Below are 21,184 nucleotides of genomic sequence, written 5' to 3' on the forward strand. Positions count from 1 at the left end.
TTCGGGGTCTTTTATAGCTGACTATGCGGTATAGGTTTTTTGGTCATTGTTGAAGGCCGTACAGTGATCTATATATATGTTGTAAACTTCCATGTCATTTGGTTTCTGGTGGAGAGTTGTCTCATTTGCAATCGTACCACATCTTCTTATTTTTATATGTACACCTTACAATTATTCCATACACCAAATATACTTGACCAATTGCTTAAAGTATCTGAGCAATTGAGCAAACCACAAAAGCTAAAGAGTGTTCAATGAACCATGAAAATGAGATTAATGTCAGATGAAACTTGCATCTACGGGCATCTACACTTTACAATCATTCCATACACCAAATATAGTGGCCCTATTTCTTATAGTATGATCTGAGAAATAGACAAAACCCCAAAAACTAAACCGTGTGGCATTGTCCAACGAACCATAAAACTTGGGGTGAAGGTCAGATGAAACCTGCCAGTCGGCCATGTACACCTTACCATCATTCCATACACTATATATAGTTGACCTACTACTTATAGTATGCAAGAATAGTATCTGAGATACGGACTTGACCCCGTAACTTTAACCTTGATCACTGATTCATGAAATGAGGTCGAGGTCAGGTCAGATGAACTCTACCTGACAGACATATAGACCTTGCAAGGAACCCATATACCAAACATAGTTATCCTATTACTCATAATAAGAGAGTAATTCAATTTGAAAAAAAAACAATCATTTTTTCAAACAGTCACTAAGCCATGAAAATGAAGTCAATGACAATGGACATATGACAGACGGAAATTTCGTACCATAAGGTATCTGCATACAAGGTATGAAACATCCAGGTCGTCTAGCTTCTGAAATATAAAGCTTTATACAAATAGTTTACGCCGTCGTCTCCGTCGCCGCCGCCGCCGGATTGTAATCCTTATGTGTCACATTCTGCGACATTTGTCGCAGGCGAGACAAAAAACACCAACGACCTGATTTATAACAATATAAACGAAAAAAAAAGGACAGAGCGCAACCAACAACATTTATCATACCGGTAATGTATCTTATGTTCATAAAGAAAAGAATGCAATCATGTTGTTCACACTGCGTAACTAAGTCTTATGTAATTGCTTTTATTTCAAATTGAACTTCTACAACATATTATGATCAATCCTATATTAACCCAAATAGGATTATCAATGAGGTAAAACCAAACTCATTAAAATTGGATTTGATATTTTGTGTCTTTCGTGTCATTTAAATGTTATTGGATAATAATGAATATTTGTGAGAATCCGATTTCAAAGGGAGGAGGGGATGGAAACAAGAAATAATTTATCTGCCAATATCGGATTAACGCATGGGTCAATTAAATCATTATTTAGATTAAAAAACACTTTCAGGAACCTAATGTGTGATTGGGGTATAGAAAAGCGTATATTCAGACTTCTCTTTCTGCAGGTTTAAGAGTCCTTCTAACATTTCAGAAGTCCATAGGTGCATGTTGAAAAGCAAAAAAAAAAAAAAAAAAAAATGTATGACTAATCCCCCCTGTTTTTTTGCCATTTGCAACTGATTATTACAGTTTGTTCTGTTACACCACTCTCTCAGGTTAGGGGAGAGTTGTGTGCTCACAAGTCACGAGCCTGTAGTTCAGTGGTTATCGTTGGTTCATGTCTGTCATATTTGTTTTAGGTAAATTGTTTTTTTTGTTATAAATTAGGCCTTTAGTTTTATCGTTTGAATCGTTTCACATTTTTCATGTCAGTGCCTTTTATAGCCGCCTATACAGTATGGGTTTTTCTCAAAAGTCATTGTTGAAGGACATACGGTTGCCTATAATTGCTTACATATACTTCAATTGAAAGTCTGGTGGAAAGTTGTCTCATTGGCAATCATACCACTTCTTATTTTCATATAAGAATAAATTGTTGACACAGATATATGTCTCGCTTTTTGTGATTTTGATAGTAAAATGCAAATGTTGAAATTAAAAAGGCAATATTCAAACATGTAAACTATGCAAAAAATTCAAAGTCAATGAACCATGACTGAAGGTGCAGGGCCAAATAACCTCCATCGAAATGAGAAATGCCAATGCTTATAAACTGCATTTCAAATACCATTGACTTATCATAAGTGGTTCCTTTTAAACTAACATAAACACAAACTTTAACTTGTAAAATATGCAAAAGTTTTAAGTCAATGAAACTTCTTCATGGAAATGAGACTTTCAAATAATAATACAACTGCATACCAATGTCATTGACTTAACATAAGTGGTTTATCATAAACGGATGTAATCACAAAAATTGTATTATTCAAAATATTCAGTCAATAGACTATGACAAAGGAGATGGAGCCAAATAACTCAGCTGTTCCATTGCTAATACAACTGCATACCACCTACCATTGACCTACCATTAGTGGTTCCCCATAAACTGACATAACCACAAACTAATACTTGTAAACTAAGCAAAAGTTCAAAGTCAATAGACAATTATACTGAGGAGTCAAGGCCAAATAATCTCAATGGAAATGAGATGTGCCAATGATAATCCAACTGAATACCAAATATCACTGACCTACCACTAGTGGTTCCCCATATCACTGACCTAATCACAAACTAATACATGTAAACTAAATAAAAGTTTCATAGTCAATAGACAATGACTGAGAGGTCAATGCCAAATAATCTCAATGGAAATGAGATGTGCCATTGCTAATACTACTGAATATCAAATATCACTGACCTACCACTCAGTGGTTCCCAATATCACTGACCTACCACTAGTGGTTCCCCATATCACTGACCTAATCACAAACTAATACACTGTTGATGCCACAGCCGCCTGAAACAGCACACCTAAATACTAATGAATATCAAATCTCACTGACATACCACTAGTGGTTCCCCATATCACTGACCTATTGCTAATGACAAACTAATACACTGTTGACGCCACAGCCGCAGCAGCCTGAAACAGCACACCTAAGCCTTGCGTTACCAACTTCTTCTAAGTGAGACAAAAATATTAAGGAGTGGTACACATGATTGCCAATGAGACAACTTTCCACCAGAAAGACGTATAGAAGTTAGCAACTACATGTCGATGTTAGGCCTTTAACAATGAACAAAACCCATACCGCAAAGTAAGCTATAAAAGTCCCAGAATGACAAATATATAACAATTCAAACGAGACTTACTAAAGGCCTGATTTTTGTACAAAACATTCTCAAACGAAAAGCAAATATGATGTACAGCATATTATATACACACCCATCTATTTTTGCACTGTATATTACAGCTAGATGTTCTTTGGTTATTTTTGTTGACGTATAACCCACGTCCTTTTATTCATAAACATAGATTACTGTAAAATTGAATACATTATTTATATGAATGACTGTTGGGTGCTTAACGTCCAGTTGCAAATATTTCATGCATGTTTAGGACGAGAACAAATTATCAATAAATACAATAGGTAGGTCTTATAATAGAGGCCGTCCGGAATGAAGGTAGGGGACATTTGGACTGCCACTGGAAAATGAGGTAATATTGGTTTGGTTTGGTTTTTGGTGTTTTAACGCCACTTTTAAGCACCGCTTTTGGGCTATTTCGTGGCGGCCAGTTTTTATTGGAGGAAGCCGGAGTGCCCGGAGAAAACCACCGACCTTCGATAGGAAAATGGTAATATTGGATAGGAACAGAAATTTCCCATGCAACAGGCCACCTATGGACCCCTCCGAGTTGTTGCAAAAATGTTTCACCATTTATTATATCAGTTTGTACCTTGTGCAGAATTCCTTGTGGTTTGTATGTTTATATGACTAGCTGACGTGGCTGAGTGTCCTAAATGTGGGCATACGTCAAAACAATTGTTACTGTAATCTCAATGGTAATGCATCAAAACCAAATATGTTGGTTCTTTTCCTCGGTAGATAAAATATGATATAAAAACTGTTTCACTACCGCATGGTTATGATGGTCAAAAATCAAAAAGTTCTCTATTCCTTTTTGAATTTGAATATTGAAGAATCTACATTACGCATACATGTAATCAACATTTTTTTCATATATTCATAAAATTAAAATGTTATTCTGACAACACACTGTTACTGCTTTTGTTAAAAACAGAAGAAAGAGTCTATATCATTAACGTATGATTTTACATATCATTTTTGTAAATTTTTGCATCAAAGAACGTCTCTGACCAACATGAATTAAGTTGTATCCGCCTTGAAAGACAACTTTGCTTTTATCTAACATTACCTTTTTTAGTGGCAGTACAAATTCCCGTTCTGCATCCCTGTTTATACACCTTGCCATTATATCGCATTTCCATATGTTTATATAACTTGATGCATTGTTTAATGCATTATCATACTGAACATGCATGAAACATTTGCCACTGGACGTCAAGCAGTCACCTATCAATTAATCAAGGTTCGGAAACTAGAAAATGGGATTAATGTGTTTCATAATTTCATGTCGCATACAGAATTCAAATTATACAATTTCGTATAAACCCATAAAATTAGTTTCAAGCTGATGTTATTCTGTCCTGTATAGTGTAGCTGAAGACAATGTTGATACAGTAAAGCAATGTTACACGTATCTTAAACTTTTATTTCGAAGGCTGTCCAAATCAATTTATTTGTTTCTGAAAGATAATAGCTAAACTTCCGATAGCCATGCTTACTCATTTTGTTAATAAATCCTAAAGGTTTGCAAAAATCTTTCTACACTACATTTAGACATAATGTAGTGTGTACATATCTCATGGTTCTTGAAAATTACAATTGCTGATGCTGCAAACACCGAATTGAAAGCTACAAATGTTATTTCAGCTGCATACCAAATTTCATTGACAAGTGTTTCCCCTTAAACTTACATAATCACGAAATAATTATACCATTGACCTACCATTTTGGTTCCCCTTATACTGACATAATCACAAACTTGTAAACTATGCACGAATTTAGTCCATGTAAAACGTTTTCAATGAATCATTTCGGGGGAAGGTTTCTGCTTAGTCCTCAGCGAAAATGAGGTCAAGAACAAATCATTTATACCAAATAGAAACCTCAGAGCACAGGAGAAAGAATATGAGACTCACAGGAGCCTGAATCGGTCACCTGGTAAAAATTTGCAATTGTAAAAGATTTATTTTTACCTTTATTGCAATTCGTTTGTGTGTTTGCTTTTTAGTAGTTCTTATCTAGCAGTATTTTCGCAGATCTTGTATAAATGATTATTTTTACTGTTAACATTTTCTACCTATCTATTAACGTTTTCAAGTTTTTCAAGACAATGACAAAATTATAGGAATCTGAAGATATTGACTTACTTGTAGAAGATTTTACTTTGCTGACCAATTTTGCTCTGCAAGGTTTCTCTCTATCTGCTATTTCTTGACAAACAATGGGTAAAAATTATCATGCAGGGCCAATAACTCCTATAAATAGTCTGTTGACAATTATGCAATGTAGACTTCTTTGAAATGTTATTGTGCTGAACATTTTTGCTATAAAAGTTTCTATTACGATTTCCACAAAAAAATAAAACAAGAGTGCACACGCTGAAATGTCTCGCATGCTTTACCACCATTGATTTTATGTTGATAGCCCGAAATATAAAGTTTTACTACAAGTATCACATTTACTTATCATGATCCAAGAAAATGAGGTCAAGGTCAGATAAACCCTGCCAGACAGACATGTACACTTTACAATCATTCCATGGATCAAATATAGTTGATGTATCAAATATAGTATCTAAGAAACAAACTTAACCACGAAAACTTATCATTGACCAATGAACCATGAAAATGAGATACCTGCCAGACAAACATATAAACATTACAATCAATCCATACACCGAACATAGTTGACCTATTGCTTATAGTTTAAGAAAAACAGACCAAAACACAAAAACTTAACATTGAGCAATAAACCATGAAAATGAGGTCAAGGTAAAGTAAAACCTGCCAGACTGACATGTACAAGTACATCATAAAATATTTCCATACACCAAATATAGCTGACCTATTGCATACAGTATTTGAAAAATAGACCAAAACACAAAAACTTAACTTTAATCACTGAACCATGAAAATGAGGTCAAGGTCAAATGACACCTGTCAGTTGGACATCTACACCTTACAATCATTCCATACACCAAATATAGTACACCTATCGCTTATAGTATCTGAGGTATGGACTTGACCACAAAAACTTAACCTTTACGCATATACCAAATATAGTTATCCTATTACTCATAAGAGAGGTATTAAAATGACAAAAAAATCAATTTTTTTTTCAAGTAGTCACTGAACCATGAAAATGAGGTCAAGGACAAAGGACATATGACAGACAGAAACTTCATAACACAAAGCATCTATATACAAAGTATTAAGCATCAAGGTCTTCTACCTTCAGAATTATTAAGCTTCTAAGTAGTTAGATAACGTGACGCCGCTGCTGTCACCAACGCCGGAACACTATCCCTATGTCGAGCTTTCTGAGATAAAAGTCGCAGACTCGACGAAAAATCATATTACAAGACCAAAAACAGGGTCATTTGATGATTTTTGCAATGTTGACTTTACTGTCTATTATAGTTTCTGCAAACATGAGTAAAAATTGTCTTTCAAGGGCAATAACTCCTAGAAACTGTCAATTTACAAATTCTGCAATGTTAACTTACTAGTAGATCATATTGTTCTAGTCATTTATTATTTTTAAAGTTTCTCTCTACCTGTAATAGTTTTTAAGATAATAACCAACAAGAGTGCACACTCTGAAATGTCTCGCCTGTTATACTGACCATTGATTTTATGTTGAAAGTCTTAAAGATAAAGGTTTTGCTACAAGTATCACATAAACTTAACATTCTTAAAGATCCATGACAATGAGGTCAAGGTCAGATAAAAACTGTCACACAGACATGTACACCTTACAATTATTCCATTCACTAAATATAGTTGACCCATTGCTATTGGTAATCGAAAAACAGATCAAAACACAAAAACTTAATGTTAACCAATGAACCATGGAAAGGAGGTCAAGGTCAGATGAAACTGGCTAGGCAGACATGTACACCTTACAATCATTCCATACACCAATTATAGTTGACCTATTGCTATTAGTATTTGAAAATCAGACCAAAACACAAAAAATTAACAATGACCAATGAAATGTGAAAATGAGGTCAAGGTCAGATGACACTGGGTGGACAGATATGTACACCTAACAATCATTCCATAAACCAATTCAAATATAGTTGACCTATTGCTAATAGTACTTGAAAAACAGACCAAAACACAAAAACTTAACATTGACCAATAAACAATTAAAATGAGGTCAAGGTCAGATGACACCAGCTAAACAGACATGTACACCTTTCAATCATTCCATTCACCAAATAAAGTTGACCTTTTGCTTACAGTACTTGAAAAACAGACCAAAACACAAAAAATTAACAATGACCAATGAACCATGAAAATGAGGTCAAGGTCAGATGAAACCTGCCAGTCTGACATGTACCCCTTACAATCATTCAATACATCACATATAGTTGACCTGCTGCTTGTAGTTTCTGAGAAACGGACCTAATCACGTAACTTTAACCTTGATCACTGATCCATGAATTGAGGTCCAGGTCAGGTTAACCCTGTCTGACGGACATGTAGACGTTGCAAGGAACCATATACCAAATATAGTTATCCTTTTACTCATAATAAGTGAGAAATTCACATGACGAAAAAACTGTAATTTTTTTTCAAGCAGTCACTGAACCATGAAAATGAGGTCAAGGGCAATGGGCATATGACAGACGGAAACTTCGTAACATAAGGTATCTGCATACAAGGTATGAAGCATCCAGGTCTTCTACCTTCTGAAATATAAAGCTTTATACAAAGGGTTTACACCGCCGCCGCCGGATAGTAATACCAATGTCTCGCATACTGCAACTTTCGTCACAGGCGAGACAAAAACTGTGAAAGGAGTTGGTTCACAAGCTCAAAATTTTGGCTCTAAAAATCTGAAAAATTATTACAAGTGTAGCGCCATTATGTTGTAAAAATTTGATGAAAACAAATGTTAATATGTCCAATTGTTTCAGTTAAAAAAGATTTTCACAAATTGCGTCATTAGTGATGTACCCTTGCCCACAAATATTTTTGTTGAAATATTCTTTATATACATATACCATATTCTTTACTTTTCACCCTTAATTTTAATGGACAAGGGATGGTGCCACATAGGAATCAGGAAAAAAGGAAGAAAAAGTAACAAATTCATAGAAAAATGGACTTAATTGAAATCTATACCTATTTCAGGCTTAAATATTTATCAATATGAAGCAATTGAAGTAAAAAAAAATTTACATGGCCGTTTATTGCAATAAAAGGACATTTCAGGAGCAATAACTCTGAATTGGGTTGTCCAATTTAAAAAAAAATTCCATGGTAGATAGAACATGACCTGCTGATCCTTTTACTTAGTCAAGTTTGCCCTGACTGCATTAATTTTGAAAAATAAGCAAAAAATTTCAATTTACACCTATGTTAACTGTTTTGCAACAGCGGCCATATGTTTATGGATTAATATTCAATTCCAGAAGGAACATTCAGATTGAGTTTGTTTACATTTTGACATGGAAAATTTTGGACCATGTGACCTATTATCACCACTTGGTGTCTGTAGTTGTAGTCTTTTAAGTGTTATCCGTTGTCGTAAAATAAAAAAAAAAATCTGTTATTAGCTACATCTACCATCAAAACATAAAGCTATGAAAAACTCATTAACACCAACTGCATACCAGAGGTAACAGCAAGCAAAGCTCACAAAACGATACCCCAGCCCATGGTATTGGCATCTTAACCAATCTAATTAACTGCAAAAATTCTAACCAAAATGAATATTCCTTTAGAAAAAATCCTCAATGCAATCCCCCTTCCCCACAGTTGCTTTTTTTTTATTTTGAACAATCTTCTGTCAAAGTTTCATAACATTCCATGGGGGTTTAGCAACAAAATTGATGTCTAAAAAATGTATTCCCATACTGTATGTAAATGTTAACCTCAGAGAACTAAGTCCATCTATTTGTAAAATGCTGTAAAATGAAGAGAAGAAACAAAATTCAAACATTATCTCTGAAGGTAGATTGGATGTCTTTGGCCATCCTGGAAAAAAAAACAGAACTCAATCAGTCTAGATCCTTAAAAAAATATACAACTTTTGAGAGAGGAATGAAATTTATTTGTAAGATTTTTCATTTAGATAAAGAAAATAATGCGTTTTTATCTTATTATAAAGAATTATTTAAAAAAATACAGAACATATATAATAAAATTGAGAATGGAAATGGGGAATATGTCAAAGAGACAACAACCCAACCAAAGAGCAGATAACAGCCGAAGGCCACCAATGGGTCTTTAACGCAGCGAGAAAATCCCACACCCGGAGGTGGTCCTCAGCTGGCCCCTAAATAAAATTGTGTACTGGTTCAGTGAAAATGGACGTCACACAAAACTCCAAAACTTATAAAGGAACTAAAATTAAAAAAAAACATACAAGACTAACAAAGGCCAGAGGCTCCTGACTTGGGATAGGTGCAAAAATGCGGCGGGGTTAAACATGTTTTGTGAGATCTCAACCCTCCCCCTATACCTCTAGCCAATGTAGAATAAAGAAACACATAGCAATACGCACAGTAAAACTTTGCCATATAAGGGGAGATAAATCTAACTTTACTTTTATACATGATTAGGGAATTTACCTAGTTTGTTTTACAGCCAAAAAACAAGTCCCATAAATCCATTTTTTCTGTTAGCACATTATGATAATTATCAAATTAGTTTTTCCATTTATAATTTATACAAAATCTACAATTTTACATAACCTGTAGCTTGAAAAAAGGCTCTGTTACCCATACTTTTTATCATATTTTAGAAAAAAACAACATATAAATTACATTTTGGCAAATTATTAAAAAATTCTATTGATTTTAATTTAGACCCCTCATCATAAAAATGCTTCTGCTAAAGTTTAATATAATTTGAGAAGGTTTGACCAAGTTATGTAGAAACAAATTGAACCTCAGACTGAACGTAACTGTTAACGACACTTCAGCTTACACTACAAAAAGCTGAAGATCGACAAAAATATCTAACAAACCTTTAAGAATAACACCATTTGAATTGCAAGGGAGACAAACTGATACACTTTTTGCAGTTACAGCCATGTGTAGATCATATTCCAGTCGTCATTTGCCGAATGTTTAATAGAGGAAGAACTATGTGATCAAAAATTTGTCCCAATTGCCTTTATGAATGCACTCACTGAATTGTCCTGCCTGTGTAACTGATGGTAATTGAATTCTATGTTGAAAGTCTTTTAAGACTAATAATACAGGTTTTAATCCAGATATAACAGAACATTTACATTCTCAATTGATGACCCATTAAATTAAGGTCAACTTCAGATAAACTGTGTCAGATGGAAATGTACACCTTATAATCATTCTATACACTCACTATAGTTGTCTGTACTCAAAATATAGTTTACCTATTACTTGTAGTATCTGAGAAATGGACAGACAGACAGACCTAATCATGAAAACTAAATGTTGACCAAAAACCATGAAAATTAGGTCAAGGTCAGATGAAGTAAGTTGGACAGACATATACACCTTACATTTGTTCTATCCATTGAATATATTGATGAATTATTAAAAGTGTTGGAGGAACTAATTCCTAATCCACAAAACTGAACATTAATGACTTAAACCATGACATTGGGGCACTTTCAGGTGAACCCTGTCAGAAGGACATGCATACCTTGCAAAGATTTATATACCAAATATAGTTGTCCTTATTACACATAAAAACAGTCAAATTCATGTAACAAAAAAAAAACTATACAATTTTTAAGTGGTCATTGGACCTCAAAAATTGGATAAAGACAACAATGATGGATCATATGCCAGATGAATACCTCAGACCATAAGGCATCTGCATAGCAGATTGTATTATTCAGGTCTTCCAGCGTCTGGATAATGAAGTTTTATACAGACAACTCCAACACCAGATAAGTATCCCTATGTTTTGTATGTGACAGGCAATTTGTTCATTGTTGAAGGCCATACAGTGACCTTTAGTTGTTAATTGTATGTCATTTGGTCTTTGGTGGAGAGTTGTCTCATTGGCAATCATACCACATTTTCTTACTTTTATAAGACAATATAAAATTAGATCATTTAAACATTCTTGATCTATTTAAAGCATTGGCAGCTAATCAGGTAATCATCAAATCTAATGAACAATTCTGTAAGGTAATGCCTAAAGCATCATGTCTTGTTCAAACCAGCAAAGAAGTTTCATGAACATTTCTAAAAGTTTAAAGATCGATATGATAGACACCAAGTGACATCTGCCTCATACCCTAGACCACAGAAACCTCTTCCCCCTTTATTAGTAATTCAGACTCACATAAAATATAACATGTATAAGATGGGTTTTCTTCAATAAATTTTATTTATCAATTAATTGTACTATTATTATGCATCATGATACAAACGTACAAGACCCATTCTGCTTCATCAGGTGTGTTTAAACATCAAAGAAATAGATACAACTAGTAATAAGCTTTTGGTCACGGATATCAACTTTGCAATTAAAAGGAGGAAAAGGATCTGCATCATGGGTTAGGTATCATTAGGAAGACATTACAATTATACAAACTATCTACATTACTGATGATTCTTTCTAATTTCATGGATACCAGTTCTCAGACTGGAAAAGGACTGGTTTTGAGATACATGAACCAAATTTTGTTATCATTACTTCCAATGAAAGTAACGTTTCTTTGTTAATATATAAACTTGAGGCTTTCCATTGCTTACCAAACTTATAAAAAAAGGATAGAATGCCATAAAAAATAGAATTATCAGTTTGTCTCAACTTCTGAAAAAGACATTCAAAAACATTACAATTCTTATACAATAGGAATACAAGGTAAAAACTACAATAAAAAAGTTTTAAAATACATGAATCAAATTCATTTTTGAGATGTACTCAACTTATTTATTGGGTAATTAAAATAATCTAAATATCTTGACCTGTGCAAAAATTATTAGATCACCAAGGAAATAGTTAACTGTATTTAATTTCTTATTTTTAACCCCAAGCTGTTTTCTTATATAAATGTTCTTTTCTATGCAAAGTTAGTTTTTTGTATTGATAAAAGTATATTTATATTTTTCAAGGACCTTTATTTTTTTTTATATGAAGGGAGATAACTAATAAACAGTTAATTTAGTTATTTATCCATAAGATGTGCTGTGGTGAGCAAGTGTATCATCTGTTTGCTCATCCATCTACAAATTTAACCCACAATTAAAGGATTAAATAAGACTTTTCCTAAACTTTCAAATAATCTTCAGTATCTGTTGACACTGTGTACCATTTTTAAAATTTCTTAAGGTTCTCAAATTGAAGAATGGATTTTAACATTTCTTACATTTTATAATTCATATCGAAGGATAGGATGGTTCAGCTGATGTGAACATAGATTTAGTTAGAGCAGATTTTTAACTTGCATCCATAAATCTTGTAATTTGGTCAATCTTTAAGGACTACATCAATAGTTTAATTCATTCATATTTTATTTCATCCTTTAAGAAAGAGTTAAAAGCATAAAATGTCAGATCTCATCATGTAAATAAATATTTTGTACTGCATGTGTAAGCAAAATCTATCAATTTTCCACACAAACTCAATCATATTAAGGCTTGATACAACAAGATTTGACAATAAAATCAAATAAAATCACATAAAAACCACTAAAATAATATAAAACCAGATAAAACACAAATCTTGTTATAGCAAAGCCTTATAAAATGGTAATATATTAGTGTCTTAAAGTAGAATTTATTCTGAATTCTTGTTAATGTTATGAAAATTTTGTCATAATGAGATCCAACTATCAAAAATAAGATTAAAAACAAAACAAAATATATTCAAACCAACCTATTCTTTACATGACAAAATTGTTGTACAAGATGCTTCCTTTTGAAGTTAATCAAAATATTTAAAAGGTCCATTCATTTCACTTGGGAATCCCAAAATTTCATTATAATAAAATAAAATACACATTGCCATTAGTTACCTAAGATAACCTGAAAGTTTCAATGAAAACCTTCCAATAGAATATAAGCTGTGGATGAGAGATGATGATGGACAAACAGACAGACAAATCTTCTTTAACATCCCATTATATGCTCACCTCGAGCGAAGAAGGTCATGGGACTTGGATCCCCTGCTGGGTCAAACCAAAGAATTAAAAATCGGTATTTGATATTAGGTAAGGTGAAATGTCTTCCTGTGGACTGTTACATTGTGAACTAGCACATTAAAAAACCCAGCTCAGCGTGCTGGTCTAGTATAAAGCATTTATGCATTTAATTTGAGACTGAACGTTAAACAGCCATCTATCCATAAAAATCAAAGAAAAACTTATTTTACAGTTTCCTGATTAATCTTAGGTGGGGTAAATAATTCTTAAGAAGTTGAGTACAATCCTCAAAAAACAAACCTTATAATATGTCCTTAAAATATAAATAATGATGAATGACAAAAAAAATAAAACAAACTGCAAAAACTATGTAATTATTTTCACTTGAGTGGTCTCAGATGCTGAATAATGCATTTATAATATATAAACAAAACCAATAAATAAAACTGACAGCCATTAATTTGTATAAATGTACAGAAAGTGGAGTCAAACCAAACCTAACATTTTTATTTGCAGTAACCAAGTTTATATTGCATCAAAAACTGGGTACATAAATTGTTTAACAGGGGAATTTTTTTTATATACTCCCTTAATGTTTGGCCATCCAAGTCCTACTTTATTGGTTTCTAACCGTCAAAATTCAATTCACAAAAAACTTGTAAGACTTACACATACATAATTTAAAAAATATATGTAAACTGATGAGTCTTATGGGTATTTCGTGAAACCATATGGCATACTTTTGAGACCCCTCAAATAACAATAATTTCACAGCTTAAATAAGGAAAAAAATATTTATAATTTGGACTTTAGATAAATTGATACAGCATTAAAAACTAAATTTGTTAACAATTCATTCTTCTGCTTATAAAACTACTGTTTACAGATTCTACTAAAAAATATTGGAACAGTTCATCCAATGGTTTCAGGATTATTGTCTGAGGATTTTACCATACAAGGCAGCAACAGTAACAATCAACTGAAAAAGAAATAAAGTAAAGATTTAATTTTTAAATCTTAATATTAAAATAATCAGTCTATGTTTGTTTTTTTAATAATTGTTGATTCCTCCAAAATATACATATTATTAAAAATGAACAGCTTTTGTAAAAACGAAAATCTCAATACACCAAAGTAAATTTTTTGGACTTTACCACCACTTGACCTCAAATACCTGAACAATAATTTGAAATTAACAAATGCAGAAACTGCTGATAAATTGATAAACTCTACCATCCATATACAGGTATTCACATAATACACCTTATCGCTATTTGTCCGCCATTACTGGACATCACAAAAGTTCCCGTAAAATTTTGACGTCATAATAGAAAATATCTGACGCCACAATGGAAAAGTGATTGTTGTAAGACGTCAAAAGTTCAAGCGGAACAGATTCTCGGGTCAAGCAGGAATAGCGATAAGGTGTAAACAAACACAAAATTAATGTCTATTTTGTTGTTTGGTTGTTATATTGACTCTTGCTCCAATATTTTTTTCCGTGATAAAATGTAGAAATAAATTCTTTCGAAAATTTGTATTGAAAAAATTCAAGACTGAATGAAAGGAATTTATCGTACATCTTTTTTATGATAGCACTGGTTTTATCCTAACAATAAAATGTAAGATAATCTCCCCTTCTTATATCTTATTCAGGACCTGCTAATAGGGTATGACATTTATTAATTGACAAGTGAGACAATACTAAATATTGAATACTGATTCACTTTTAAAGTAAAGGTAAAATATTTCATATTGAAATCTTTTTAGGATTGATATACAGTCAAACCTGCTTAAAAGAACACCTGTATTAAACAAAAACATGTGCTATAAGACCACTAATTTTAGGTCCCTCTGTAGTGCATTTTTAAAATATAGATTGAGCCTGTATTAAAAGACCACCTGTCTTATAAGACCACTTCTTTAGCTCTCACTTAATTGGTCTCTTTAAAACAGATTTCACTGTACATGTATAATTATTTAGTGGCATTCAGTCCACAGCATAACATAAATAAATTAAAGTTGATAAATTCTCACCTTAAAACAGCTCTAATAACTATCCCAGTAAGTAACCCTATGGAAACGCTGATATGCTAACCTGAAAAAAAGTTGTTCGGCAATTCTAAATTTTTCCAAAAAAAAATCTCTATATCATCGTAATAAATTTAAAAAAGAACTTTGATAACAAATAAATGTCATGAAAAAAAATATTTGGTATTCTGAATCACTCATTTAAAATTTGCTTTAAAAAAAATCAACTTGTATTTCATCATATTGTATAATTAATTTTCTGGTACTTTTATAAAATTGATGCCAAATACTATAAAAATTATTCCCAAAAAGCTTGAATATGTACCAACATGTTAACAGTGTCAGATATCCAAGTCTTACTCCCAACACCATGAAAACCTTGTCATTACAACCACCTTGAATAAAAACAAAAAAAGATAATAAAGTTGTTTTACCAATCAATTATGCCTAAAAAGACTACAACAAAATCATGCTGGTTTTTTTTATTTCTTGAAAATTGTATATTACCATCTTCAATATGTAAACGTGATACCACATGTAGAAACCAAATAAATACAGGAAATACAAAGGATCATAGTTATGTTAAAAACAAAAATATGTTTTTTAATGTAGATATCCTCAAAATCAAACTGATAAAAAAGAAACCTTAAGAGAAAAAATATTTTATAAATGCCTATAATCATCATATTGTAACCATACATTTTGTGGGATATTTAGACTTACCTCATATTTTTCTTGCTAAAGCCTCAGACTTGGTTGAAGATTTAATTGACCATCTTGCATGGAGCTGCTCTTCTGACTGCCAAGGAGGCTGTCCTCATTTTCTTATTGTCAATCTATTTTTTTTCCATTTGTATTTACAAAAATAAAAGTTAAAAATGTCAGATGCACTTTCAAACAATCCCCTTTTTTGAAAATTTTACCAAATCACTTTAGTGACCCATGATTTCACCCACCCTATGTATCTATTATCTAGAGCTCTGCTTACATTTTTTTTATTTACAGAGCTCTAAATAATAGTTAATTTTAGCAAGTAAACATCTGATATTTAAAAAAAAAAAAAAAACTTTTACAAATATGAATATTTAAGTATTAAATAAAAATTTATATTCCCTATCATTGAGAAAATTTCAAGTATGTAGAGTTAAACAGGGGTATTACCTCCCTTTACTATAAATTTCACCCTGTTGGGACTCCACATTTTTGCTATATTTAACAAAAATACAAAATATAGTACCACAAAAATTAGAAATTTAATAACAAAAATCCCAACACATTTCAAAACATTTAGTATTTTAATTTTCACTTTGTGTTCAACTCCAATCTTAATTGACTGGGATTTCCTGTTTTTCTGTCCAGTTTTCTTTATGCACTCTGGCTTCCTTCACTTATAAAAACTGGCAACCAATCATGATGAAAGCGGGGTTAAACACTAAAATCAATCTATTTTCATCAAGATGTTCTTCAACTATGCTACTTGTAAGATATTCTTAAAAGTTGTTAGCAATTAAGCTAAAAATAAAAAAAAGTTGGAACAGACATATATCTAACAAATCTGGAAACCAAAAACTACATTTCAATAAAATGACATTTGTTTCTTTTTCTTTTCTTTCTTTTTTTTTTTTTTTTTTTAGATTCTCCATTCTTAACCTACTGGAAGTGTTTTGACTAGACACAGACCATTATTAATATTTCTTAAGTAGGTCTTCAAGTAAAATTAGTCCGTTCCACTTCATTTAAAAAAAAAGAATGAAAAATAATATGTCAAGGCAATAATTGACTTGAGAAGAGCTACCAAAATATTGCCATAGGGCTTCAATGGAAAAAAGAAAATGAAATTTTGAATTTCAAATACAAGTTAACCTACAACTTCCAATCTTGTTGAAAATGGAGAATCTTTACACAATTTTTTTTTTTTTTTTTAATTTTTTGTAAAAAATTATAAACATTTTTTCAAGCATACACAAAAATTGTCTATTTTACATTTTTCACTGTTACAGTGATATTACACAGTCATTTTATGCAGCCACAGTAAAAGTTACCTGAAAAAGAAATAGACATTCTGAAGCATATCTGTCAAACTATAAGAAAATTGAAACATTATTCTGGCAAAGAAATCATTAACTGGGCATTACAATAATGATGCATACATTTCTTTTATTAGTTTTTAAGTGATTTGTTGCCATAAATTTAAACTACTAATAAACAAAAAGGATGGTTGATATCCGACATATTTGTTTTTCGTTTCATTGTATTATCATATATCAGGCAGTTGGTTTTCTTGTTTGAATTGTTTCACATTTCGTCATGTTAGGGCCTTTTATAGCTTACTAAACAGTCTAGATTTTGCTCATTGTTAAAAGCTGTAATGTGACCTTTAGCTGAGTACATCCACATCATTTGGTCTCATTTGCAATTATACCACATCTCTTAATTTTTATATATGGGACTATTTAAGATAACAAATAACAAAATACAGATAATATTTTCCTAAATTATAGTTTTTTACTTCTTTATTTACCTTCTTCCATATCATATATACAATTATAACTTAAGAAACATTAAAATGTAAGATCTACATTTGTGCATAATAAAAATCTTTCGCATTTATATGCTCTTGGATGAATAGGTCATAAATCTATGTATTGGTTCTTACCATAAATTTCAGCTCCAATGACCATTCCAAGCCTCAATCCTTACAGACAAGCTGTGAAGCTAACCTGAAATATAAAATGCTTAGTTTTCAAAATTGTTTAAAAGGATCACTGTTGGTATACTGTATCTATATTATAAATAAATGGGTTTTATATATATATGTTACAGATGTTGAGAACATATCAATTAGACAGCAATCCAACAACCGAACAAACTTTACATAATCAGTTCAGATCCTTATTAAATCTTCTCATATAATAATACAGATAAACAAAAATAGTAGATTTCTGACCAAACTCGTATAAACTTTCAAGCTTAAGAGCACATAATATTAAATTTTTTCTATTATTAACCAATGACTTAAAATACATTATAAATTGTCCAGTTAATACAATTCCATGTGTCTGAGAACTGGTTGTTAATACAGGTCTAATACAGAAAAACCAGTTCATACAGAAATTTTTACTGGTCTTAATACAGGAGTTCAACTTATGGTTTTTGGTTCAAAAAGGTGTCAGAAAATGGATGTGTGTATTACTTGAAATATTAGATTTCAACAAATTTGATGTTAAAGTTGTTATTTTTCATATGATATAATTTTTTCTTTTAGCACCGGTATATATAAATTAAAGACCGTTGAAATGGTGAATAATCAGAATTGTCAACCGTAAAAGACTATTTCTCTACGGGCGCAGTAGGGTTGACAATCTTGGATATGCACCGCTTGGAAGGGGCAACATTTGTTTAATTATACCAAACTAACAGTAGATGGGCCTTTCATGAACTATTTAAAGTGCATGTTTAAGAAGCTCTTCTACGCGTATTAATATTTTGACCACATTAATGGGGTTAACCCAGTATACTGTAGTACCGTAACAAAATGTCAAAACACTAATCAGAGAATTATTTTGTGTCTTAAAATGCCTCATATATACAACAAAAGAAGACTATGTAAAATAATGATGGCCCTGAAAAGGGTCGTTTGTGAATGCTATCCTCGGCACCAGATGGATTTCACATACTTTTTTCTTCATCTCACCACATACTTCTAACCTAGCCATTTCCATTTTGTTTACAAACGCCAGTGACATCATTTTGATGGGAGATAGCTTTTTTAAAATCAAGAGGCTCAAAGTTGTGTACTAGTGAATGTATATAAATTTTTAGGGCTATTCAATACTCCTTGCATTTAAATGAAAAACCCAATTAGTTTATATTGTTCATGTAGGAATTTTCCTACCATCTCGATCAGCTTCGGGTGGTTATTCCAAGTCATTGGTTAATAAGATGTCATAAAATGGGTGTTTTCCTATTAATCCTGTATTATGTCCTTGTACAGTCGTTCTGGGTCTCATTAGCTGTATTGGCCCTCAGCTACGCATCGAGCCAATACAGCTAACCTCGACCCAATACAACTACTTGGAACATAATATAGGATTAATATGAAAACACCCATTCAATAACACTATATTATACATTTGTTACTTTTTTAACATGGAATAACATACTGGTACTGGTACCTACCTACATATTAGCTGTATTAGACCACCAAGTCTTATTCCCACACCATGAAAACATGTCACAGAAAGAACCTAAAATGAAATAAAAATTGACACATTACATAATTTTACAAATCAATTCTCTGTCAACCTAAAATTTACTTAATACTTTTCTGATTTCTGACTAAATTTACACAATAATAAAGCATCAACACCAGTTTGTAAAATTAATTTTAAAAATGGAAAAACAAAGTAAAAGTTTTAGGATTTAAATTTCAACTGTGCAAAAATCATCTGCATATTAAACAAAAAGTTATCTCCCATTGAATAAGAAATTCTTGATGCTAAGTGTACTAGTCTCCCTTTGAAGTTAAATTTGCAATTGCTATTCTAATAGAAAATCTTGTTCAAGCACCTGGCAATTGAAAATATTACACTGGTTAGTCAATGGTGTTTTACAAGCAGAAAATAAAGATGCAGTTCGTCTTGATATGCTCTTTTTTATCAAATATTTCTAGAGAATGTATAGAAATTGTTTGGCTCAAATAAACTTGCCTTCTTATTTTCTAGGTAAAGCCTCAGACTTGGTTGGAAGATTTATTTAACCATCTTCTATGGAGCCGCTCTCCTGGCTGCCAAGGTGGTTGTCCTCATCTTATGGTCAATCTATTTTTTTTCCCTGCATTTCTTTTTAAACATAAAGTGGTATATATATAAAATATCAGATGCACTTTCAACTAATAACCTTTTTCAAAAATTTCACCAAATCTTTTTTTATGACCCATGAGTTTCCCAACCCTACATATCTATTATCTAGAGCTCTGTTTACATTTTTTTTTATTACAGAGCTCTAAATAATAGTCCATATTAGGTAGTATATATCTGATATTGAAAAAAGTTATACAAAATTGAATATCCAAGAAAATAAAAAGCTAGCACTGTGGGAATTTCAAGTATGTGGAGTTAACAGGGGTTATAATAAATTACCTCCCTTTGACTTAAATTTCACCCTGTTAGGACTCCACATCCTTGCTGTATTTAACAAAAATACAAAAAACAGTATAATGAACATTAAAAAATAATTTAATACAAAAAATCCAACACTATTCTAAAAAATATTAAGTACATTTTTTACTAAAATTTCACCTAGGACCTTGGTGGCAGAGTTGTCCAAGTAGTTCTACTCAATCACTAGCATGTCAACATTGAGGTTGTGAATTCAAACCCTGCATGTTGTATGGGCATTTAATCAATCTTAATTGACCAAGATTGCTTGTTTTCTTGCCAAAAGTCTCTCAAGGCACTCCCATTTCAGCCATTAATAACTGGCTGCCAAGATATAGCCAATCGTGCTAAAAGTGGCGTTAAACACCAAAAATCAATCATCAATCTATTTTTAACAACTATGCTTCTTAAAATTGTTATACTTAGTTTAATTCAGATGAAAATAACAAAAAGGTTAAAAAAATATATATCTAACAATTCGAAACCCAAAAATTACATTGCAATAAAATAACATTTGTTTTTTTTTTTTTTTCTTTCTTTTTTTTTTCTTTTCAGATTCTCTATTCTTAACCTACTGGAAGTCATTTGACTCATGGACCATTATTCATATACTGGTATCTAAAGTAGATCTTCAAGTAAAATTGGTCCATTTCACTTCATTTTCAAAGTAAGAATTAAATCTAGTCAGATGGTAAAAAAATGAATACGATATGAA

At 31.8% G+C, this 21,184-nt stretch overlaps 1 long non-coding RNA gene across 1 annotated transcript; it reads right to left on the reverse strand.

Annotated features, from left to right (window-relative positions):
- Nucleotides 1–13,969: 13,969 nt before the first annotated feature.
- LOC127738633 (uncharacterized) lies at nucleotides 13,970–19,553 on the reverse strand. The gene is made up of 6 exons (XR_008000127.1): nucleotides 19,490–19,553; nucleotides 17,967–18,030; nucleotides 16,034–17,352; nucleotides 15,636–15,705; nucleotides 15,317–15,377; nucleotides 13,970–14,258 (listed from the first exon to the last, which is right to left on the reverse strand). It is a non-coding gene; the product is annotated as an uncharacterized LOC127738633 (long non-coding RNA).
- Between the last annotated feature and the right edge of the window lie 1,631 nt (nucleotides 19,554–21,184).

This window comes from Mytilus californianus, unplaced genomic scaffold, assembly GCF_021869535.1.
Source record: "Mytilus californianus isolate M0D057914Y unplaced genomic scaffold, xbMytCali1.0.p SCAF_4, whole genome shotgun sequence".
In the NCBI taxonomy this organism is placed as follows: Eukaryota; Metazoa; Mollusca; class Bivalvia; order Mytilida; family Mytilidae; genus Mytilus; species Mytilus californianus.